The 26,135-nt window shown below is 42.0% G+C and overlaps 1 long non-coding RNA gene across 10 annotated transcripts in view; it reads right to left on the bottom strand.

The window, feature by feature from the left end:
* Window positions 1–26,135, bottom strand: part of LOC136165534 (uncharacterized) — a 1,046,218-nt gene that overhangs the window by 781,774 nt on the left and 238,309 nt on the right. The window contains exon 1 of one of the 10 annotated variants that reach the window (XR_010662556.1): window positions 8,243–8,456. The exons of the other annotated variants lie outside the window; for them this stretch is intronic. This is a non-coding gene — a long non-coding RNA (uncharacterized lncRNA). Of the gene's footprint in view, window positions 1–8,242; window positions 8,457–26,135 lie in introns of those variants that run through there. 10 annotated transcript variants of the gene reach the window in all.

The following is a 26,135-nucleotide window of genomic DNA, read 5'->3' as shown; positions in this document are numbered from 1 at the left end:
CGAACATTTCCTTCCAGATAGTTCCATGGCTTAATCCACTTCACTCAGAAAAGGGCTTCTCAAAAAGCCTTTTCTCACCAAACTACCTGAAGTGTTACAGTATCCTGTTACTTTTTAATCCCCTGAATCTATCTTATTCTGCTTCAAACCCTGTGAGCTACCTGACGTGTGTGTGCAACTGAGTGTGCACACATGAATAATGTCTATGCCCCTCGCTGATATTTAAGCTCAGGAAGCACAGCTCTACTTTGTTTACCATTGTGTCACATGACTGCCAATAGCAGGCTTTCAAAAATACTTGTTGAAAGAACAAAAGATGGTAACTGGTTTTAGTTTTGCTGAGAAAATAATGATGGAACACTACTAGAATTCAGTAAAGCTTTCAAATGAATTCATTCTCAATCACAAGAGCATTACACACATACTTTGGTGGTAGGAGTACAACGTTCACAATTCAGGGTTCAGTAACAGGAAGGAATGGGGACTTCTTATGATTCCCTGCCCCTTTCCATATCCTTCCTTCCTCTCATTCATCCATAAATGGTTACTGTGTACCACTAAGTCAGAGAGTATTCTACACATTAAGAACACACAGACAATTAAGGCAAGTTAATGCATGAGACATATGAGCATAATAACCATAGAACATGGCATGCAACAGAGTTCTGTGAAGTTGTAACATAACAGAGGAAGTAATCCACTTTTAGGGGCAGGTGTTCAGGGAAGTTTCAACAGTGATGACATTCAACAAACACTTGCAAAACCAAATAACAAAAGATATGCTTCATTTTACTTTACATATGAAATGAGAGTATTAAGTCTGAAAGTGTTACAGTAATTTGCTACCATGAGATAAGCTCGCTTGAGAGCGATACCAAAACAAGAGGAATGCCAGAGCAGGACCAGAGAAACTAAGCCAAGTCCTTGATGATTTCAGACTGGATGAAGCCCCAGATGAAGTTCAAGGTCAAGACCTAATCATGCCCTTTAGTGTGTAGCCAGTCTGAATTTGGTTTTTTGTCACTTGCAATATAAGTATACAGAGGAATCTCAGCGAATTCTTTGAAAAAAACCAAAGCATTTGTTTTTTCAGTGTACAGGGGCACTATTGGTATTCTGGAAGGGACAATTCTTGTTTTGCTGGCAAACATCACAGGACACTTGGTATATCTCGTCTCTACCAGACCCACAGATTTCCAAACACCACTCATCTTCAAGAAGAACCACAGGTCTATTCCCTGTTAGTTGCTACCTGTATCCATTCCTCACAGTGCACGCGTAAATGTTCTTAACAACAACCTTAAAAGAACTGGGATATACCACTCAAATATACTAATTTTATATAGTAATCCATTTTAATTAGTCATTCATGACTATCTAAATGACTGATTCAGTCCTAAGTACAGCTTATACCCGCTCTTGAGATAAGCAGTGCTTTAAGAATGCCACTACTATCTGAAAATTCTCATTCATTTAAGCTTACTTCTCCATACAATATTATCAATATATGTCACTGACAATGTTGGTTATCTTCCCTGTAGCCATTCATCTAATTTCTTCCTAGACTGAAATGCTAGATATTGGTTTTTCTAGTCCCCTTGCAACTAGGGCATAAGTAATAAGGCCAAAATGAAATCTGATACAGGCTTTCTGTAAAAGGTTTACTTGCTTCATCAAGAGATGAGAGGGCAAACTTCCTCCCGTCTTTGGTGGTTGTGTCAGAATGTGATGCCTGGAGCAGAAAGAGAAACATGCAACTATGAAAGGATAAACCTGAGCACAAAGGTCGCCACACTACAGATAAAGATGGAAAGCACTTGGATTCAATCTAGAGGGGAAGCCAGTCTGAGCAGGAACCCAAATGGGAGGGCAGTTTAGAGGAAACGGAAACACAGAACCTCTGTGCTGACTGAGGACTGAGGACTGAGCAAAGCCAAGCTTATGCACAAACTGCCCTTTAAACTAATCCTACCTATGCCTTTGCCAATTACCTGAGCTAATACACTTCTTCTGTTTTTAAATCCTATTTGCATCCTAACTGATACAGGAAACAGCTATGTTTAGGGGAAACAGCAAAATCGAGACACTGCAGGGAATGTAAAGAAACTTTCAGACATAAGAGAATCAGGAACTATAAAGCCAAGAAACAAGAAATCAGATCATTTCATTCCTATGGAGTATATTTCAGAAGCGGTCTAAGAAAACCTGGATGATTGAGATAAGGCCGTTAGCTTTGGTAATTAGATCATCAAGATGACTTTTTAAAAACCAATTTCGATGCTGCGATGGTAAGGGAAGTCAGAGTGCAAAGGAAAGAATAATTTACACTTTTAAGAACTCCATAATGCACCAAACCCTTGGAAAGACATGTAACGTGTGTTAAACTCCGTCGATTACAACTCTGTGAGGTAAGTATAACATTCTGTGGTGTCCTTAGTCACTCAGTCTTGTCCGACTCTTTGTGACCCCATGGACTATAGCCCACCAAGCTCCTCTGTCCATGCTGACTCTCCAACAAGAATACTGCATTGGGTTGCCATGTCTTCCTCGTATAACATTCTACTTTACAGACAAAGAACACAGCCTGAGTAGTAAGTTGCCCACAGCCACACAGACAGTAACTGGTTTCAGTAGACTTCAAAATCAGATCTTTGAAGCTTAAAAGTAAATGTCCTTCCTACTATACCCCTTCATGGATCACAGACTCGTCGTGGTGAAGGGGCTTGTGTAACTCAGTGAAGCCATGGGCCATGCCGTGCAGGGCCAGCCAAGACAGACGGGTCCTGGTGAAGAGTTCCGACAAAACGTGGCCCACTGGAGGAGGGAACGGCAAACCACTCCAGCAGTCCTGCTGCGAGAACCCCACGAACAGCATGAGGCAGAAAAATAAGACACCGAAGATGAGCACCACAATCAAAAGGTGTCCAATATGCTCCTGGGGAAGAGTGGAGGGCAGTCGTTAGTTCCAGAAAAAATGAAGTGGCTGGACCAAAGCGGATATGACGCTCAGTTGTGTGGATGTGTCTGATGGTTAAAGTCAAGTCCGACGCTGTAAAGAGCTATTGCTCTTTTTTTGCATGGGAACCTGGAACGGCAGGTCCGTGAATCAAGGCAAATCAGATGTGGTGAAGCAGATGGCAAGAATGAACATCTTAGGAATCACTGAACTAATATGGATGAGAATGGGCGAATTTAATTCAGATGACTGTTATATCTACTACTGTGGGCTAGAATCCCTTAGGAGAAAGGAAGTAGCCCTTAATAGTCAACAAGAGTTCTAAATGCAGTACTTGGGTGCAACCTCAGGAAAAAAAAAATAATCTAAGTTCATTTCCAAGGCAAACTGTTCAATATCAGTGTTACCTTAAGTCTCTGCCCCAACCACTAATGCCAAAGAAGCTGAAGCTGAACAGTTCTATGAAGTAGAACTGCTGTAGTTCTCGAACTACACCTTCTAGAACAAACACCAAAAAAAAAAAAAAAAAAAAAAAAGATGTCCTTTTCATCACAGGGGATTGGAATACAAAATAGGAAGCCAAGAGACACCCAGAATAATAGGCAAGTTTTGCCTTGGAGGGCAAAAGCAGGGCAAAGGCTAACAGAGTTTTGTCAAAAGAACACGCTGGTCATAGCAAACACCCTTTTCCAACAACCAAGAGACAGCTATACACACGGACATCACCAGATGGTCAATACCAAAATCAGATTATGTTCTTTGCAGCTGAAGATGGAAAAGCTCTACACAGACAGCAAAAAGAAGACCTGGAGCTGTCTGTGGCTCAGGTCGTGAGCTCCTAATAGCAAAATTCAGGTTTAAAGTGAAGAACGTAGGGAAAACGACTAGGTCATTTAGATACGACCTAAATTAAATCCCTTATGATTATACAGTGGAGGTGACAAATGGATTCGAGATGAGATCTGGTAGAGAAAGTGTCTACCAGATTCGTAAAACTGAAAGAGGTTCATATATGAGTTTATTGAAAGAGATTCATATGTTTTATATGAGTTTATATACGAGGTTCATCACTGGAAAGAGGTTCGTAACATTGTATAGGAGGCAGTGACCAAACTAGTCCAAGAAAAAGAAATGCAAGAAGCTTAAGTGATTGTCTGAGGAGACATTAGAAAGAGCTGAGGAAAGGAGAGAAGTGAAAGGCAAGGGAGAAAGGGAAAGATATACTCAACTGAGTGCAGAGATCCAGAGAATACCAAGAAGAGATAAGAAACCCTTCTTAAGTGAACAATGCAAAGAAAACAACACAATGGGAAAGACTAGAGATCTCTTCAAGAAAACTGGAGGCATCAAGGGAACATTTCATGCAAGGATGGACACCATAAAGGACAGAAATGGTACGCACCTAATAGAAGGAGAAGATATCAAGAAGAGGTGGCACGAATACACAGAGAACAGTACACCAGTCACTGTGGTCACTCACCCAGAGTCAGACATCCTGGAGCGTGAAGTCAAGGGGGCCTTAGGGAACATTACTACCAACAAAGCTAGTGGAGGTGACGGAATCCCAGTTGAGCTATTTGAAATTCTAAAGGATGATGCTGTTAAAGTGTTGCACTCAATATGTCAACAAATTTGGAAAACTCAGTAGTGGCTACAAGACTGAAAAAGGTCACAGTTTTCATTCCAATCCCAAAGAAAGGTAATGTCAAAGAATGTTCAAACTACCATACAACGGCACTCATTTCACATGCTAACAAGGTTACGCTCAAAATCCTTCAAGCTAGGCTTCAAAAGAATGTGAACCTAGAACTTTCAGATGTACAAGCTAGGTTTTGAAAATGCAGAGGAACCAGGGAGCAAACTGCCAACATTTGTTCGATTATAGAGAAAGCAACAGAATTCCAGAAAAACGTCTGCTTCTGCTTCATTGACTGCGATAAAGCCTTTGAATGTGTGGATCGTAACAAACTGTGGAAAATTCTTAAAGAAACACCAGTACCAGACCACCTTACCTGCCTCCTGAGAAACCTGTATGCAGGTCAAGAAGCAAGTTAGAATCGGACATTGAACAACTGACTGGGAAAGAGTTATAATAAAGCTGTATCTTGTCACCCTGCTTATTTAACTTCTATGCAGAGTACATCATGAGAAACACTGGGTTGGATGAAGCACAAGCTGGAATCAAGACTGCTGGGAGAAATATCAATAACCTCAGATATGAAGATGATATCACTCTAAGGGCAGAAAGTGAAGAGAAACTAACGAGCCTTTTGATAAGGGTTAAAGAAGAGCATGACAAAGTTGGCTTGAAACTCAGCATTCAGAAAACTAAGATCATGGCATCTGGTCCCATCACTTCATGGGAAATAGATGGGGAAACAGTGGAAACAGTGTCAGGCCTTTATTTTTGGGGGCTCCAAAATCACTGTGGATGGTGACTGCAGCCATGGAATTAAAAGATGCTTGCTCCTTGGAAGAAATGCTATGACAAACCTCAACAACATACTAAAAAGCAGAGACATCACTTTGCCGACAAAGGTCCGTCGAGTCGAGGCTATGGTTTTTCCAGTGGTCATGTATGGATGTGAGAGTTGGACCATAAAGACTGAGTGTCAAAGAATTGAGAATTGTGGTGCTGGGGAAGGCTCTTAAGCGTCCTGGGACTGCAAGAAGATCAACCAATCCTAAAGGAAATCAACCCTGAATATTCACTGGAAGCACTGATGCTGAAGCTGAAGCGCCAATACTTTGGCCACCTGATGCGAAAAGCCAACTCACTGGAAAAGACCCTGATGCTAGGAAAGACTGAAGGCAAAAGGAGAAGGAGGTGGTAGAGGATGAGATGGCTAGGTAGTGTCACCGACTCAATGAACATAAATTTGAGCAAACCCCAGGAGGTAATGGAGGACAGAGGAGCCTGCCATGCTGCAGTTCTTGGTGTTGCAAAGAGTTGGACACAACTGAGCGACTGAACAACAACTACACCAGGCTCCTAGGATTAAAGAATAAAAATACAGTGGCACAGCAGGCTCAAAATTCAGACTGGCTTCTGTGAGCTGCACGGCACACAGCACGGTGTTTGGCAGCCCTGGCAAAGGTATATTTAAGCATGCATGGAGGCTAGAGAGGGCAAAACTTAAAAAGGAGTGATCATGGATAATTACTGAGAAAGAAAGATAAAGAGGGATGATCATGGACACATCTGGAGAAGGTTGCTCTTGAAGAAAAGGAAGGACAATTCCTTCTTTTCAGAGAAGAGTAAATAAAGAAATGATATCAGGATAGAAAAGATTATACCTCAGATGCTTGAGATTTTTCTCAGGAAAGGAAAAGATCAAGTTATTTGCTATAAACACTTTCATGAAGTAAGACAAAAAAAACCCTCACAATTGACATTATAGATCTGGAGGATAACAGAACACTAACTGGTATGAAAACAATCCAAAATCCTCACACAACTGTCTCTTGTATCCTTCAGGGATCAAGATAGTGATTAGGCCTGTTCAGAACTGGGCACTAGAAAGATAAATTGACATAAAGTTAAGTATTCTAAGGTATCAATGATGGGCTGGTAAAAACTGATGACCATGGGATCCTGGTGACTAGGGGAGGCAAATGAAAAGAGCAGTAGGCTAAAGAATTGAATGAATAGACACAAAGACGGGAGGGTTCCTAAAGACAGGAAGAGGGGAAGAAAGAGAGAGAGAAATCGGGTTCCATAAGTGTGGAAGAGTGCTTGTTTGTGGTCAGACAGGTCTTGACACAATGCCTCAGGCAATGAGCTACTGCCTAGGGCTGAGCACTACCCCGTCAGCTAAAAGCACAGAATTGAGAGACAAGTGCCTGTAAAAACACGCAGTCCTCGGGTGCAGGAAACAAACAGGCTTACCTGGTGGCGCTAATGGTAAAGAACCCACCTGCCAACGCAGGAGACAGAAGAGATGTGGCTCTGATCCCTAGGTCGGGAAGGTCCTGTGGAGGAGGAAATGGCAACCTGCTCCAATATTCGTGCCTGGAGAAGTCCCATGGACAGAGGAGTCTGGCTGTCCTGTGGAAACTGCAAGGAGATGGACGTGACTGAAGCGACTTAGCATAGCACAGCAACAAACAAGTGAATGAATCTGCCCGTACAGGAATCAAACACTTAAAATATCTCCTCTCCTTTTAAAATGAACAATTCTATCTCCAAATTTAAGAAATTCATCAAGAGGCTAAAAGTCTACAATAAAGGTTAAGGCAGATGTGTGTCAGGAGGTAGAACAAAAAGTTAAATCTGTCAGGCCAATTGTAACCCACCTGTTAAAAGACTTTTAGCATAAATTTCCAATAAGGCAACAACAGTTTGTGCTTTAGAAACTCTGGAGAGCACCTAGCATGGCTTCAAAAAAAGGATATCACTCAATTTAATTTTAAAAGCTCCACCCATTGCAATCTCAGTGGACACACTACCATTTATACTCATAGCTTCATTTTTCACCATTCTGCTGCTCTTGACACATTATCCAATTACAGGAAAAAATTGGGAAAAATCAGACATGGCAACCTCCACTACCACATCCCTCCTTCAGTTTGCACTTTTTACACCATTAATTCTGACTACTCTTGCCCTAGTAATAAATGAAGAAGAAATGACACTGGCACAATCTAAATTTTGCAGAAAATATCAAGTACAAGAAAGATTGCCAAGTAGTACTAATAACAATTGAGAACCCAAGAAATTTGAGAAGTTTCAAGTTTAAAAAGCGTTTTCTCCATTTCAGTCCTTTCCAAAAAAAACAAAGGGCTTGGACAACACAGGATTGTGAAGCTTCAACGGACGATTTAGCCTAACAGTGAATAAAAGAATCACTAAAATCGCTTATCCTTTCTTGGGCTATTACATTTCTTACCCTCACAAAGCCTTCTTTTAAAACCAGGACCAATTCTCAATTCTTTCCCTGGATCTAGTATACATATGTCCCTCCGTCCGCCCCCCCCCTCCAAAAAAAGTTTAGAGACCGAAGACTCGCTGTAGTCAGAAAAGGATTAATTTAGATAAAGAATCACTTGCCGTCACTGGCACCATTCCTCAAAACCATCAAAGTCTCCTGGGGGCTGGATCCCCCCGACAAGATGAACAAAATCCACTGGCGTCTGGATAGCAAGCTTTTCTTTGTAAGTCTATAAGCCTGGGAAAGCTTTCCAGACAGTTAAAACGACTTCTCAAGGAAGCAAAAGGTCGAGACCAGGAAGATGGGGAGGTGACTTGCCCCAAGAGGAGACACCGAAGCTTGCAGCTTCACCCACCTGCCAGACGCTCGCCCCGCGGACAGAAGCACGGACGCAGCCCGGGCGCTTCCTCTCCTGCCGGACACAGCCCCTGCCGCCGCCGGAGCTCCGGACCCGACAGCACAGGGCGGTAGCGAAGTAGGCAAAGCGGCGACCGCACTCGAGCAGACGGGGGTGTACGTAGGGGGCGCCGGGGGGCTCGGGAAGGCAGCTCTGTGCTTGACCTTCCTCACCGGTGGCCAACGGCGCTCCCTGGGAACAGCATCCCGCCTCGGCCCGCTGCAGCGGACGGGCTTCCTACGCGGCCACAACCCGCCCCCGCGCTACTCGGCCGCCGCCATCTTGTCGGAGGCGGGAAAGACCGCACTGCGCAGGCGCGCGCCGACGCTGCCGGCTCCCCGCCATAACGCGCAGGCGCGGGAGGCGCTTCCCACCCCACCCCCCACCCCCACCCGCCGAGGCCGTCTTCCGCAAAGCCGTCTGCTCCCTCGCACGGGTGCTGCCAGGCTTAGTGGCCAGCCACAAACTGCACCGCAGCCGAGTTAATAGACCCTTCTGCGCACCTCACAGTCAGTCATTGTGTAAAACCCTATCTGTGTGCCAGGTCCCGGGACAGGCGCTGGTGAAAGATTAGTAAAACGCGGCTTCAGCGCTAACTGCCACTGCTGCTAAATCGCTTCAGTAGTGTCCGACTCTGTGCCACCCCATAGATGGCAGGTCACCAGGCTCCCCGGTCCCTGGGATTCTCCAGGCAAGAACACTGGAGTGGGTTGCCATTTCCTTCTCCAATGCATGAAACTGAAAGTGAACTCGCTCAGCCCTGTTCGACTCTTAGCAACCCCATGCAATGCAGCCCACCAGGTTCCTCCGTCCATGGGATTTTCCAGATGAGAGTATTGGAGTGGGGTGCCATCACCTTCTCCGTCCAGTGCTAAAGGTGTTCCTAATCTAGTGAAAAAGGACGGGGATGAACGAGTGATTTCCACAAATCTTGCTTGTTACCTGCACGCCACCTTCGCTCTCTTGCCCCTTTGATTTTAATAACTGAAAACATACCTCTTCCAGGAAGTCCTTACTCTCACACAATTTGGTTAGTTCTTTTCTAATACCTCGCCTTACCTCTTTAAGCTTTATTTCATTCATTGTAAATTCAACAAGTAATATTTGAGTTTCATTTATATTCTAGATATGGTTCTAGGTTATAGCAATAAGAAATATAAACTCATTGGACTTCTATTTTAGGGGAGAGTATAAAACAAACAAACAAAAAAAACAAACTTCAAACAATCAACGAAATAACATTTGATAGTGGTGAGGGATGGGAAGAGGAAAATACCACCAAAGTTAATGTTGGGTGAGGGGTGGTAATTAGCAATCTCTCTCCAGAGATGACACTTGATCTGAGGCCTGACTGACCACGGGGGCCAGAAGCTGTGAGAATCATCCAGACAGAGCGTTCTAGACAGAAGAACAGCAAATGCAGCACACCTCTCATTCTTGAGGTGGGAGTGAGACCAGCACATAAAGGACAGAAAGACTAGGTGATGTGGACACCTGGGGAGGATATGTGGGGGGGGGCGGGGGGAGGACAGGGGCAGTTTAGGTGGGACATTGAGGCCATGGTAAGAAACTGGATTTTTACCCGATGGCAGCCCCTCCATCTTGCTGACACTGCCAGAACTCCTCCTCAAACACTTCTAGCTCCTGACTGCCTCGCTGGACATGCTGATTCCACTGTCTTGAAGACACTTGCTCTTGTTCTTTACACATCTAGCTTCTCATCTTTCAGGTTTCAGTTTAAATGTCACCTCAGAAAGGCCATCCTTCCTAAACTAAGTATCCCACCTGCCCTTTCATTAGTCTCCATCATTGCACCTGATCATTTCTTTATGGGCACCGAACATATTTTTCAATTATATATTCATTGCTTCTTCACCATTCAGTTCACTAAACTGAACTCCACCAGGGAGGGAAGATGTTTCACTTACTAGTGAATACTCCATGCCTAGCACCATGCCTGGCATGAATGATCACTCAATATGTGTTTGCTGTTTTTAGGAATGTCGAGTTTGTCAGCACTTAAGTAGTCAGTGGTATACTACATTGTTTTACACTGGTTTTTAAAAATAAATGCAAGTCATTTCCTGTTTATATACCCTCTGCTAGACTATAAATAAGAACTTTGGCAGAGAGAGAGAGGAAGAGAATGAGATGAAGAGTAGGTGAGGGGTAGTGGGCAAAGATTGTATTTTGCATATATTTGCAGGGCTGGGAGGTGGAAGTCTTCGATTTAGTGAAGCACCTGTTACATGTGTCCTGCGTTTGGCTTAATGGTCACTACAGCCTTGCTAGGTAGTTATCCTTAGTTTTATACATAGCAAACTTGAGAGAGATTAAGTAACTTGCCTAAGGTCCTACATTAAGAGACAGTGCCAACCATAAAGTTCATGCCCTTCCCTTCGAGAGAAACTGGATTTTGAGATGGGTTTGTTTGGTGATTTGATTCTGTGTCATTAGCAGGCTTTTATTAGCCATTTCAGCCACTGTCATTTAAGAATCCCAATCATCCTGCTGTTCTTGTATAGGATCTCAACAGAGGGCCTGATGTGAAATTGCTGTGATTTTTTTTTCTCTTTTGCACTATGGCAGAGTTCATTTTACCATTCCCTCTTCATGTCTTTTTAAAATTTGTATTTCCTTTTATTAATAATGTGTACACATTTGATCAAAGGAAAAGAGGAGATACAGAAAAATGGGTGCATTTCCTAAATGCTAGCTACATCCCCTTGATTAGGCTTGTTATTTTATGACTCTTTCATCTAGGTCCCAAGTAAACCTTTAGACATCAAAGACAGTTCTCTGGCAAAGAGTGACAGCCTCATCACAACAATCACTTATCCCACTTGCTCATCAAAATTATACACCAACATTTCCCTCCAAACGGGATAGCAGGGGGAAACTACGAGAAAGGATAGGGCCGCTATCCTGTATCCAGGGCCATTCAGCCTTTATATGAAGGCATTCAGTTTTTTTAATATCATTAACTCATGATAGCATACACCTGTCAATTAAACCCAGTTAGTCCATAAGCAAACCAAATAGTAGGTGGGAATACATACTTAACAAGATTCTTCGATCTTCTACCCCCACTGTAGTAGGACTCCTTCTTGGAATAAATTCTGGAATCAAGGCAATGTCTTTGGTTTTTGTGGGATGCTCTCCTCAAGGTTACCATCTGTTGTTGGTTGAATATTCTCCCACTCCTCAAAAGATATGTTGAATTCCTAACCTCAAATACTCAACAATATGAACTTATTTGGGAATAGGATCATTGCCGATGTAATTAAGTTCAAATGAGGCCATACTGGAGTAGGTGGACCCCTAATCCAATAACTAGTGTCCTTCTAAGAAGTCAGCCAAATGGAGGAAGAGACACACGGGGAGAAGGCTGTTTGATGGCAAAGGCAAAGATTGGTGTCGTGCACCTGCAGCCAAGGAACACCAAAGACTGCTGGCCAGCCACCAATACTGAGGAAGAGGCAAGTGAGGATTTCTCTACAGATTTCAGGGGAAACACAGTCGTGTCAACAACTTGATATCAAATGTAGAGGCTCCAAAACTGTGAGACAGTAAATATCCATTGTTTTAAGCTACCCAGTTCATGGCAATTTGTTATAGCGGCCTTAAAGTCTAAAACACCCCACTCTGTCTTCGTGTGTGTGTTTGTGTGTGTGTGTGTGTGTGTGTGTGTGTGTGTGTGTGTGTGTTTGTGTGTATGTGTGTGTGTACGTGAAGTAAAGGAATATGACTGTCAGGGCTTGAAGCAGAGGAAAGAGATGGGGATGGGCTGCCCACTCCAGTATTCTTTCTGGCAAAACCCCATGGGCAAAGGAGCGTGATGGGCAATAGCCCATGGGGTACCAAAGAGTCTGAGATGTCTGCTAAGTGATGACTTAGCAGGCACACATGCATCCAAATTATCATTTAAGCCTGTGGCGCTGAAATGCAGCTAGTGATGCATTACTGGAGTGGTTTGCCATGCCCTCCTCCAAGGGATCTTCCAACCCTGGGATCAAACCCAGGTCTCTTGCATTACAGGTGGATTCTTTACCATTTGAGCCACCAAGGAAGCACTCAGTTCAGTTCAATTCACTTGCTCAGTCATGTCCGAATCTTTGCTACCCCATGGACTGCAGCATGCTTGTCCATCAACAAGTGCTGGAGTTTTCTCAAACTCATGACCACTGAGTCCGTGATGCCATCCAACCATCTCATCCTCTGTTATCCCCTTCTCTTCCTGCCTTCAACCTTTGCCAGCACCAGGGTCGTTTCATATTAGTCAGCTCTTCAGATCAGGTGGCCAAAGTATTGGAGTTTGAGCTTCAAAATCAGCTCTTCCAATGAATATTCAGGACTGATTTCCTTTAGGATGGACTGGTTGGATCTCCTTGCCGTCCAAGTGACTCTCAAGAGTCTTCTCCAACACCACAGTTCCAAAGCATCAATTCTTTGGTGCTAAACTTTCTTTATAGTCCAACTCTCACATCCATACATGACTACTGGGAAAACCATAGCCTTGACTAGACAGACCTTTGCTGGCAAAGTAATGTCTCTGTTTTTTAATATGCTGTCTAGCTTGGTCATAATTTTCATCCAAGGAGTAAGCATCTTTTAATTTCTTGGCTGTAGTCACCATCTGCAGTGATTTTGGAGCCCAGAAAGATAAAGTCTACCACTGATTCCACTGTTTCCCCATCTATTTGCCATGAAATCATGGGACCGGATGCCATGAACTTTGTTTTCTGAGTGTTGAGCATTAAGCCACCTTTTTCACTCTCCTCTTTCACTTTCATCAAGAGGCTCTTTAGTTCTTCTTCACTTTCTGCCACAAGGAGGGTGTCATCTGCATATCTGATGTTATTGATATTTCTCCCAGGAATCTGGATTCCAGCGTATGCTTCATCCAGCCCAGGGTTTCTCATGATGTACTCTGCATATAAGTTAAATAAGGAGGGTGACAAGATACAGCCTTGACGTACTCCTATTCCTATTTGGAACCAGTCTGTTGTTCCATGTCCAGTTCTAACTGTTGCTTCCTGACCTGCATACAGGTTTCTCAACAGGCAAGTCAAGTGGTCTGGCATTCCCGTCTCTTTCAGAATTTTCCAGTTTGTTGTGGTCCACACTGTCAGAGGCTTTGGCATAGTCAGTAGAGCAGAAATAGATGTTTTTCTGGAACCCTCTTGCTTTTATGACGATCCAGCAGATGTTGGCAAATTGATCTCTGGTTCCTCTGCCGTTTCTAAAACCAGCTTGAACATCTGGAAGTTCATGGTTCACATATTGTTGAAGCCTGGCTTGGAGAATTTTGAGCATTACTTTACTAGTGTGTGAGATGAGTGCAATTGTGCAGTACTTTGAGCATTCTTTGGCATTGCCTTTCTTAAGGATTGGAATGAAAACTGACCTTCTTCAGTCCTGTGGCCACTCAATTTGCTGGCCTACTGAGTGCAACACTTTGACAGCATCATCTTTTCGGATTTGAAGTAGCTCAGCTGGAATTCCATCACCTCCACTAGCTCTGTTCATAGTGATGCTTCCTAAGGCCCACTTGACTTCACATTCCAGGATGTCTGGCTCTAGGTGAGTGAGCACACCAAGGTGGTTATCTGTGTTGTGAAGATCTTTTTTTGTACAATTCTTCTGTGTATTCTCGCCACCTCTTCTTAACATCTTCTGCTTCTGTTAGGTCCATACCATTTCTGTCCTTTATTGAGCCCATCTTTGCAAGAAATATTCCCTTGGTATCTCTGATTTTCTTGAAGTCATCTCTAGTCTTTCCCATTCTATTGTTTCCCTCTGTTTCTGTGCACTGATCATTGAGGAAGACTGCCTTATCTCTCTTTGCTATTCTTTGGAACTCTGCATTCAAATTGGTGTATCTTTCCTTTTCTTGTTTCCTTGTGGCTTCTCTTCTTTTCTCAGCTATTTGTAAGGCCTCCTCAGACAGATATTTTGCCTTTTTGCATTTCTTTTTCTTGGGGATGGTCTTGATCCCTGTCTTCTGTACAATGTCATGAACTTCCGTCCATAGTTCATGAGGCACTCTGTCTGTCAGATCTAGCTCCTTAAATCTATTTCTCACTTCCACTCTTTAATCATAAGCGATTTGATTTAGGTCATACCTGAATGGTCTAATGATTTTCCCTACTTCCTTCAACTTAAGTCTGAATTTGGCAATAAGGAGATCATGATCTGAGCCACAGTCAGCTCCCAGTCTTGTTTTTGCTAACTGTATAGAGCTTCTCCATGTTTGGTTGCCAAGAATATAATCAATCTGATTTCGGTGTTGACTATCTGGTGATGTCCATGTGTAGAGTCTCCTCTTGTGTTGTTGGAAGAGGGTGTTTGCTATGACCAGTGCTTTCTCTTGGCAGATCTCTATTAACCTTTGCCCTGCTTCATTCTGTACTCCAAGGTCAAATTTGCCTGTTACTCCAGGTGTAACTTGGAGTAACTTGTTCCTTTTGCATTCCAGTCCCCTATAATGAAATGGACATCTTTTTTGGGTGTTAGTTCTAGAAGGTCTTGTAGGTCTTCATAGAGCCGTTCACCTTCAGCTTCTTCAGCATTCCTGGTTGGGGTATAGACTTGGATTACTGTGATGTTGAATGGTTTGCCTTGGAAATGAACAGAGATCATTCTGTCATTTTTGAGACTGCGCCCAAACATTTCGGGTGCTTTTGTTGACTATGACATTTCTTCTAAGGGATTCCTGCCCACAGTAGTAGATATCATGGGCATCTGAGTTAAATTCACCCATTCCAGTCCATTTTAGTTTGCTGATTCTTAAAATGTCGATGTTCAGTTTTGCCATCTCCTGTTTGACTACTTCCAATTTGCCTTGATTCATGGACCTAAGATTCCAGGTTCCTATGCAATATTGCTCTTTACAGCATCGGACCTTGCTTCCATCACCAGTCACATCCATAACAGGGTGTTGTTTTTGTTTTAGCTCCGTCTCTTCATTCTTTCTGAAGTTGTTTCTCCACTGATCTCCAGGAGCATATTGGGCACCTACCAACTCAGTGACTTCATCTTTCAGTGTCCTATCTTTTTGCCTTTTCACACTGTTCATGGGGTTCTCGAGGCAGGAATACTGAAATGGTTTGTCATTCCTTTCTCCAGTGGACCACGTTTTGTCAGAACTCTCCATCATGAATGGTCCTGCATGGCTCATAGTTTCATTGAGTTAGACAAGGCTGTGGTCCATGTGATTAAATTAGTTAGTTTTCTGTGATTGTGGTTTTCAGTCTCTGCCCTCTGATGGAGAAGGATAAGAGGCTTATGAACACTTCCTGATGGGATAGACTGACTGAGAGGGTGCTAGGTCTTGTTCTGATGGCCAGGGCCATGCTCAATAGATCTTTAATCCAATTTTCTGTTGATGGGTGGAGCTGTGTTCCCTCCCTGCTATTTACCTGGGGCCAAACTATGGTGGAGGTAATGAAGATAATGGTGACCTCCCTCAAAAAATCTCATGCATGCACTGCTGCAGTCCATGCCCCTAGCCCTGCAGCAGGCCACCGCCAACCCATGCCTCTGTCAGAGACTCCGGGACACCCAGAGGAGAGTCTCCTGTGGGGTTACTGTTCCCTCCTCCTGGTTTCTAGTGCACAAGGCTCTATTTTGCCCGCCAAGAGTCTGTTTCCCAGTCCTGTGTGAGTTCTGACAGCTCTGTGGTGGAGTCAATGCTGACCTCCTCGAAGAGGGCTTACACCACACCCACACCCAGAGCCCCTGTCCCTGCGGCAGACCACTGCCGACCCGTACCTCCACAGGAGACGCCCAAACACAGTTCTGGCTCAGTCTCTGTGGGATCCCTGTATCCTGGTGTGCACAAGGTTTGTTTGAGCCCTCTGAGCATCTCTGGCAGGAACGGGGTTTGATTCTAAACGTGAATTTGCCCCTCCTACTGTCTTGCTAGGGCTTCTCCTTTGCCCTTCGACGTGAGGTATCTCCTCATAGCCGCTCCAGCGCCTACTGTCTTATGGGGGTTTCTCTGACCCTGGACGTGGTGTATCTCCTTGCAGCCACTCCTGTGACCTAAATCAAATCTCTTACGATTATACAGTGGAAGTGAGAAATAGATTCTAGGCATTAGATCTAATAGAGTGCCTGAAGAACTATGGACACAGGTTCATGACATTGTACAGGAGGCAGGGAGCAAGACCATTCCCAAGAAAAAGAAATGCAAAAAGGCAAAATGGTTGTCCAAGGAGGCCTTACAAATACCTGTGACTAGAACAGAAGCTAAAGGCAAAGAAGAAGAAGAAAGAGATACCCATTTGAATGCAGAGTTCCAAAGAATAGCAAGGAGAGATAAGAAAGCCTTCTTCAGTGACCAGTGCAAAGAAATAGAGGAAAACAAAAGAATGGGAAAGACGAGAAATGTGTTCAAGAAAATCAGAGATACCAAGGGAACATTTCTTGCAAAGATGGGCACAATAAAGGAAAAATTGTATGGACCTAACAGAAGCAGAAGATATTAAGAAGAGGTGGCAAGAATACACAGAAGGAAAAAAAAAAGAATACACAGAAGAACTGTACAAAAAAGATTTTCACAACCCAGATAATCAGGATGGTATGCTTACTCACCTAGAGCCAGACATCCTGGAATGTGAAGTCAAGAGGGCCTTAGGAAGCATCACTACAAACAAAGCTAGTGGAGGTGATGGAATTCCAGTTGAGCTATTTCAAATCCTAAGAGATGATGCTGTCAAAGTGCTGCCCTCAGTATACCAGCAAATTTGGAAAACTCAGCATTGGCCACAGGACTGGAAAAGGTCAGTTTTCATTCCAATCCCTAAGAAAGGCAATGCCAAAGAATGCTCAAAGTACTGCACAATTGCACTCATCTCACACGTTAGTAAAGTAATGCTCAAAATTCTCCAAGCCAGGCTTCAACAATATGTGAACTGTGAACTTCCAGATGTTCAAGCTGGTTTTAAGAAATGGCAGAGGAACCAGAGATCAAATTGCCAACATCCACTGGATCATCGAAAAAGCAAGAGAATACCAGAAAATTGTCTACTTCTGCTTTATTAACTATGACAAAGCGTTTCACTCTGTGGATCACAACAAACTGTGGAAAATTCTGAAAGAGACCGGAATACCAGACCACCTGACCTGCCTGTTGAGAAATCTGTATGCAGGTCAGGAAGCAACAGTTAGAACTGGACATGGAACAACAGACTGATTCCAAATAGTGAAACGAATACATCAAGGCTATACATTGTCACTGCACTTATTTAACTTATATGCACAGTACATCATGAGAAACACTGGGCTGGATGAAGCACAAGCTGGAATCAAGATTGCTGGGAGAAATATCAATAACATCAGACATGCAGTTGACACTACCCTTATGGCAGAAAGCAAAGAAGAACTTAAGAGCCTCTTGATGAAAGTGAAAGGGAAGTTCTACATCTGAATAAATTTGAGTATTAAAGATTTAGGTAAATAGCAAAGAGATTGAACTTTTTCTCCAAAGCTGAGAGGAAGATTCTAGAGTGAAAACCAGAATATGTATTTCAGATATTTCAATTCTGTTTCAGCTTGGTACTTGTTTGCTAAGTAGCTTATTTCCTCCTCAAATCCATTACTGGTCATTCCTGGTTGAGGGTGTTCTCTCCTTCCCAGATCTGAGGTCTCCCGTGGGCAGTGACAGGGTTTGCTGGACTCATGCCACATCTTCCTCATCAGATACATACATGAGGGCAGAGCCTGTGACTCATTCTTCTTTGTATCTATCCCCTAAAAATTTCTGGAACTGGACACACCCAAGTAAACAAGATCAGCAAAATCTGATCATTTTAGAACTTGATGTAAACCATGAATATCTGTTATACCATTCTCACTGCTTTGGTGTATAATTGGAAATTTTCATAATAAAAAGTGTTATAAAGGACATCCAAGAAACTTCTGCTTCAAGATAGCCAACTAAGTACAAGTGTTTACATCCTTCTCTATGCATCCCAGTAAAATGTCAGCAGCAGGGCTTAATTTTCAATGAAACTAATGAGGGTTAAGCTTCAAAGCCCCCCATTTACACATGCCCTTTCCAAGGCCCTGGAAGGTGCCTTAGTAATATGTTCATGTGTTTGTATTGTTCTCCTTTATCACAGTTCTCCTTGTGTCTGATAGTATTAGAGTGGTTGGAGTAATTTTGAGGTTCCAGTTAAAGGGAAGTTTAGTTTGAAATACAAGTTGTTAGAATTGAGTAGGAGGATATTTATATGATTCACAGTCACTTATGTAAGTAGCATTTTATTGTTAACCATTGCTGTAGAAGAATAGCTTCCAGCTATCTGCCTCCAGCCCACTGTCTGCTCTCCCAGGATTGTAACACCAAGGTGCAGGGCCAGAGGTTCTGTGGCAATACGAACACAGCCTATGTTATCTGTACCAGAAGTATGTATAGAGCCAGAAGCTATTTGTGGGAAATTATTCCAAATTTTATAATTCCTATAAATGAAACCTAATAGAAGCATCCCCAAATGTGACTACAATCTTAAAAAAAAATTACAAGTTGTCAAGCTGGGGGGGAAAATGAAAACTATCAGCAATAAAAATTTTTTTGATCAACCATAGTTGAAGAAAAACTGAATGATCTGTTCAGTTGATACAAATACGATAAAATAACTGTCACATGCAAAGAAAAGAAAAGAGCATCTAGACAAAAAGTGTAAGAAAAAAGTATTATAGAAATTGTATCAGGTAGTAAAATAATAAACCTATTATGTTCTTTCTTGGGTTTTGTGATGTTTGTTGATTTTCTGTTAGCATTCCAAGATGTGTAATTTGTTGTGGTTCTTTCCTCATTCTAAAGAAATACTTAACTTTCATACTTAAATTTGTATTCACATTTTATATTTTTTCTCTTAATAGGGACAGAAAAATTCATCTCCCATAAGGCATGGACCCCTGAAATTATAACTGGGGACTTCAAAATCCCTCTCTCAGCAACTGATAGAACTAAAAATCATAAAATGAGCAAAGATATAGAAGACCTAAGCAGTACAATCAAACAGTAGGATCTAAAGGACATTTATAGAACACTCTACCCACAACAGCAGAATGCACATGTTTTTTCTTCAAGCACCAATAATAGACCAAATGCTAGGTCAGAAAACAAATGTTAACACATTTAAGAATTGACATAAGTATGTTCTCTGACCCTTATGGAATTGAATTAAAAATCAATGAAAGGCAACTGGAAATTTTCCAAATACTTGGAAATTAAACACCACACTTTAAAATCATACCTTGTTTGAATTTCCTGGCAGTCTCTTGGTTAGGACTCCACTTTCACTGCCAAGGGCCTAGGTGCAATCCTTGGTTGGGGAATTAAGATCCCACAAACCACACCGAAACACACACACACACACACATACCTTGTCAAAGAAGACCGAAAGAAAATTTTTAAAAATAAACAAAAAATAAAAACCCACAGAACTGAATGAAAACAAAAATACAACATATCAAAATTTCTGGGTTATTGCTAAAGTAGTACTAAGAAGGTAATTTACACATTAAATATTGCTCAGAAAAATGTGACATATTACATTAGGAAAGTCTCATATCAATAACCTCAAGAAGTTAGGAAAAAAGAGCAGAAATCAATGACATTAGAAAACAAAATAAAACAAACAAATGCAATAAAACACTAGTTAATAGACTTCTAGCAAGACTGCAAAATAGAAAATAAAAAGACATAAATCATCAATATCAGTAATGAAATGCCTTATCATTATAATTTCTGCAATCTTTAATAAGGGAATATCATAAACTTATAATTCAACAACTTAGAATAGACCAATTCTACAAACTACCAAAGCTCAAACAAGATGAAATAGAGTAGCCCTATAACCATTGAAGAAATTGAACTTGTCACTGTAATTCCCTGGGAAAAGAAAGGGAGAAGACTTCTTTGGTGGTCCAGTAGTTAAGAATCTGCCTGCCAATGCAGAGGACACAGGTTCGATCCCTGGTCCAGGAAGATCCCACATGTATGGAGCAACTAAGCCTGCGTGCCAGAACTACTGAAGCCTGTGACCCCTAGAGCCTGTGCTCTGCAAAGAGAGAAACCATCGTGAAGAGGAGCCCCTGCTCACTGCAACTAGATAAAGCCTGGGGCCAATAAGTGTTCATAAAAGGGAGTACATCCATGAATGTTAAGAATGGGAGAGTGTTCCATCAGTTTGTGAGAGATGTTGACAGATACCTGTAAGACAAGAAGTGAGAGAAGAACAAGGTGGAGCAAACACTCCAGCCCAGAACAGAAAGACAGGAAGACTGCGGTGAAGGATCACAGCAGAGGTAGTTGCTAGTGCTTCCTGGAGAAGTCTAGCAAAGATACAGGTTTGCTAGTCATAGTTACAAGAAATGGGAGATGCAGCACTGTCAACACTAGTGTTTCCCAACCATTTTTTTTTCCCCAACCATTTTTATGTCATGGCACATGTGGGAAATAATAGTATATGTAAGGCATGGTTTTAAGAAACTGATTCTCAGATCACCAAATTTCATGACTTTCTCTCTAAAACTGATTTACCTGAGAAGGCATCCTGACTTATACATACTGGTTCTTGGTCAACTTTATTTTCACAATAGCTCTCTCACCACTTTACCAAAGAGGAACAAGCATTTCTCAGAGATTCATTGCCCTGAATGCCAAGCAAAAGAATAATTTAACATTTATTAATGCTCTATTAATGTCCCCAGTCTGTCTCATTTCAACATTGATTTCTAACAAATGTGACTTTTTGTGCTAGTAATTTTTCTTTAATCAATAAGAATAATTTTAAAACATTACCTTATGCTTATGAAAATAAAAGTATGAGACATTAACTTTGTTTCTAGCGGAGAACTATGATAGAATTATCCGTGATTTTCAGACGCTTCCACTTCTGGATAAGATGAAGTAGCAAGTAGCAGGCACACCCTCCAGCTTTAAACAGCCCCGAGCTGGGGAAGTGTGTGAAGCGATGGTTTTGGCCTTTCGCTTGTTTTGAGGTGCTGGACACCTGGCGGTGGAGGACAATGAGCCTGAAAGGTAGGAAGCAAGTGCCTTAGACGTTTCTCTGGCTTGTTTGCTCCAAGGAGGCCAGCTGCCACGCTGCGAGAGGCTCTATGCAGGGGTCTGTATAGCGAAGAACAGAGGAGGCTCCTGGCCAAAGCCAGCAAAGAACTGAGGCTCTTAGTGCAACAGGTCACAGGGAATGTAATCCCTCCAGCAATCATGTGAGTGAGCCTGGAAATGGATCTTCTCCCATCAAGCCTTCAGATGCTACCACAGCCCTGGTCTTCACAGAAAGACCCTGAATAATAGTGAAAGTAAAGTCGTTCAGTCGTGTCTGACTATTTGGGACCCTATAGACTATACAGTCCATGGAATTTTCCAGGCCAGAATACTGGAGTGGGTAGCCTTTTCCTTCTCCAGGGGATTTTCCCAACCCAGGGATCGAACCTGGTCTCCTGCATTGCAGGCAGATTCTTCACCAGCTGAGCCACAAGGGAAGCCCCCTGAGTCATAGGCAGCCAACTAATTCATAAACCATGCTCAACTTCCCAACCTATCAGTTCCATTCAGTTCAGTTTGGTCACTCAGTCATGTCCAACTCTTTGCAACCACATGAATCGCAGCATGCCAGGCCTCCCTGTCCATCACCAACACCCGGAGTCTACCCAAACCTATGTCCATCGAGTTGGTGATGCCATCCAGCCATCTCATCCTCTGTCATCCCCTTCTCCTCCTGCCCCCAATCCCTCCCAGCATCAGGGTCCTTTCCAATGAACCAACTCTTTGCATGAGGTGGCTAAAGTACTGGAGTTTCAGCTTCAGCATCAGTCCTTCCAATGAACATCCAGGACTGATCTCCTTTAGGATGGACTGGTTGGATCTCCTTGCAGTCCAAGGGGCTCTCAAGAGTCTTCTCCAACACCACAGTTCAAAAGCATCAGTTCTTCAGCGCTCAGCTTTCTTCACTGTCCAACTCTCACATCTGTACATGACCACTGGAATAACCATAGCATTGACTAGACGGACCTTTGTTGGCAAAGTAATGTCTCTGCTTTTAAATATGCTATCTAGGTTGGTCATAATTTTCCTGACCTACAGAAGTTGTGAAATAATCGCTATTGTTTTTAGCTGATAAGTCTTAGAGTAATTTGTTACACAGCAATAGATTAATTCAGGAAGACCAACCCCAAAAGAGATGGGATCAATTTCATTTCTAACACTGCTGGAATTGGCCAAAGAACAAGCTTAAAATTCTTTATCACATAGCTAATTACACATTTTAATTCTTTTTCTTCTATTTCTTGTACCCATTTCAACTTTTCATTCATGATAGAATAAACTGCCCTTTTTCTAAGCTGCATCTATTCTTTAAAGTTTTCCAACTAAAGTGATTAAATGTAATAAAGTAAGCAGCTAGAGATACTTGCTTTTCCATCTGATGATAAAAAAAAAGAAAAGAAAACACTCCATCTGGGTAGAATTTGATAATTAGCCATATCCAATTCCTGGACATCTGGCTTTCAAATGAAACTGAACATAGTAATGTCTGTTTCCCAGGGCATTCTTTTTACTGAAAATGCGATTTATTGTTTTGGTCTTTAAAAGGATAACATCAATGCACTTTAGCATATCAAGTGAACAAAGATTTGTCTCAGTTCTTTTTACATATTACCATCGTGTTACATATTTATTATAGAAAATTTGTAAACTACAGAAAATCACAAGAAGGAAAAATAAAATCTCACCATCCAAGATAACTGTTCACATTTTGATGAAAATCTTTTCAGATTTGGCTTTAAAAATAAGAGGAATTTCAGAATAACAATATTTTCCTTCAACAACAAGTTCTCATTAAGGACACAATATTTTAATGGATGAAATTTAATGAAGAATGTCAAACCATTATTCCACTGAAATTCATATCCATTTTTCATATAAAGTGTAGCTTATGACAATGGATATTTTAGCCCTGACAATCAGTCTGAGTAGCTCAGGAAAATATCACATAAGGCTGGAGCAGCCCTGGCAGCACATTGAGGGTAGCAGGGCTCAGAGAAGCAACATATGTCTGCACGCGCTCTCCCTTCACGCTGCCTCTGCTGCTGTGGAATCTGTGTGTGTGTGGTAGGGGGGTGGCGGGGGGCTCGTGGCCTTGCACTTGAATCCTTAATGAACTGGAGCCAACTCAAAGAAGTGCCAGAGAACTGATTGTTAAATTTCAGGAGTTTTGTGAGCTAGCTCTAAAACAAAGTCATTATTAAAAATTAAAGGATGTACGCTTTCAGTTAAATAAATTCTATTCAAAGCAAAGGTCATAAATACATACAAGTCATCATTTTTAATCATTTACATTTTGCTGGCGTCTGTGTTCCTGATGCTGTTTCTGTCTACTGCATCTACATTGCAGAAATGGGGTATAATGGTGTGCTGGAGGACGTCTCTTCATCCAGTGTTTTCACCTTGGTAGTCTGGAATCCTTCAGGGTGAGAGTATTTAAATCATGGAAACAGAAGAAAGTTCCAAATTTGGGCTCACATATTTTTGTTGATTGTATAGTGACAGAGAAAATGTTAACAATGTAGAATAAAATTCTTAAAATGTTGTGTCTATAACTGTTGCACTGTGACCAGCACAAAGTTCAAGGAACTATTCCTCCAGTACTCAAAAACTATCATCAAATGAATCCAAGTCACTCAGGTCACTGATTAATGACCTGATTAAGTCAGGATCCAACACATATCTCTTCTTGTTTCACTTTCATCTCAATCATTAATGTTAATGAAAATATCAGCCAAGATTCTTGCAAAACCACATTTGTTTATTATTTACAATGGCATGTTGGCTACAGACAAGAAAGGGAAAGTTGCTCAGTCGTGTCCAGCTCTTTGCGGCCCCGTGGATTTCCCCCATGGGATTCTCCAGGCCAGAATACTGGACTGGGTACCTATCCCTTCTCCAGCAGATCTTCCCGACCCAGCAATCAAACCAGGGTCTCTTGCATTGCAGGCAGATTCTTTACCAAGTGAGCTACTAGGGAAACCTACAGATACCAAAGTTCAGCAAAAATCAGTGAAACATTTGATGGAAATCAACTGGTTATATGGAATTGACACTAAAGAATGATGTAAATTTTATTAGGATTTGCAAACTATGTGTTCTATACCCTTTATATCAGTAGAGTTTAAAATAAATCTGCATGTGTGTTAATATGTGTGCTTCACAAAGCTGGTTGTTAATCATTTACTAATACACTTTTGACCAGAGCAAATGCTTCCATTTGTCCCACTCACCATAGCCTCTAGCAGATCCCTTTCAGCTACACACAGACTGATAAATAGGGAAAAGAAGTGAAGGAAAAGAGCTAGTGGAAAGCAGAAAATGGAGGAAGAAAAAGAAGAGAAAGAAAGAAAAAAAGAAAGTTCTCCCTGTCTTGTCTTTCATCATCAGTCAGCAACTCTCTACAAGATAAGAGACAAACCATTGCACAACTATTGTGACCTGGAGTCACAAATATTCATGGGATTAGCTGGTGACCCTATTTTTAGAGAGCTAAGGAGCCAGAAGTCTTCAGCAACAGTGACCATGCTAACACTCGGTCAGAGGTCATTTTAGGGTTTTTAGCTTGTTTTTCACATTAAAAAAAAAATAAAGGTATAATTTATATACAGTAAAAGTCACCATAGAGTACAGTTCTATGAGTTTTGATAAATGCATACAGTCACACAACTACCACTGCAATCAAGACATAGAACATTTCCATCATCTCCCCAAATTCACTTGAGCCTGTTTGTGACCAACCCCTCTCCCCATCTCTAGCCACTTTCCTACCCTCTTGTTTTGTTTTCCAGAATGACACTAAGACGGACTCATACAGTATGTAGCCTTTTGAGGCTAGCTACTTTCACTTAACACGGTGTATTAGAGAGCAGAGTTAAGCTCACAACAAAATTAAGAGGACAGTACAGAGATTTCCCATATAACCTCAAGTACTCCCTACATGAATCATCTTGCCCATTATTACCATCACTCATGAAAATGTTACATAAGTTTGTTACCAAGTATGAATCTCCAGTGACACAGCACAGCCACCCAAAGTTGGCATTTACCTTAGGGGTCATTCTTGGTACTGTACATTCTGTGGGTTTGGATCAATGTATAGTGACATACAGCCATAACTAGAAGATCATATGGAGGATTTTCATGGACATTAAAACTCAGTGCTTTGGTTGTACCTCCACCAGGGGCTGTCCTGGTGGCTCAGCTGGTAAAGAATCTGCCTGTAATGTGGGAGACCTGGGTTTGACTCCTGAGTTAGGAAGATCCCCAGGAGGAGGAATTGGCTACCCACTCCAGTATTCACACCTCGGAAATTCCATGGGCAGAAGAACCAAACAGACTATACAGTCCATGGAGTCGAAAAGACTCGGACATGACTGAGTGACTCACACACACACACACCCTCACCGTCCCTCAAGAAACAATGATGTTTCTCAACAGAGTTGCCTTTTCTAGAATGTCATATAGCTGGAATTATATAGTATGAAGCTCTTCCAGATTGTCTTCTTTTACTTCAGTTCAGTTCAGTCTCTCAGTTGTGTCCTAGTTTTTGCAACCCCAGGAACCGCAGCATGCCAGGCCTCCCTGTACATCACCAACTGCCAGAGTCCACCCAAACCCATGTCCATTGAGTTGGTGATGCCATCCAACCATCTCATCTCTTACTTAGTTATAAGCATAATGTTTCTTTCGTGTCTGTTAATGAATTGGTAGTTTGTTTCTTTTAGTGCTGAATAGTATTCCTTTATATGAATTATTACAATTAATTTA

This window comes from Muntiacus reevesi, chromosome 3 (assembly GCF_963930625.1).
Source record: "Muntiacus reevesi chromosome 3, mMunRee1.1, whole genome shotgun sequence".
Taxonomy (NCBI): domain Eukaryota; kingdom Metazoa; phylum Chordata; class Mammalia; order Artiodactyla; family Cervidae; genus Muntiacus; species Muntiacus reevesi.
The sequence above is the reverse complement of the archived record's forward strand: the minus strand, read 5'-3'. Positions and strand labels throughout refer to the sequence as shown.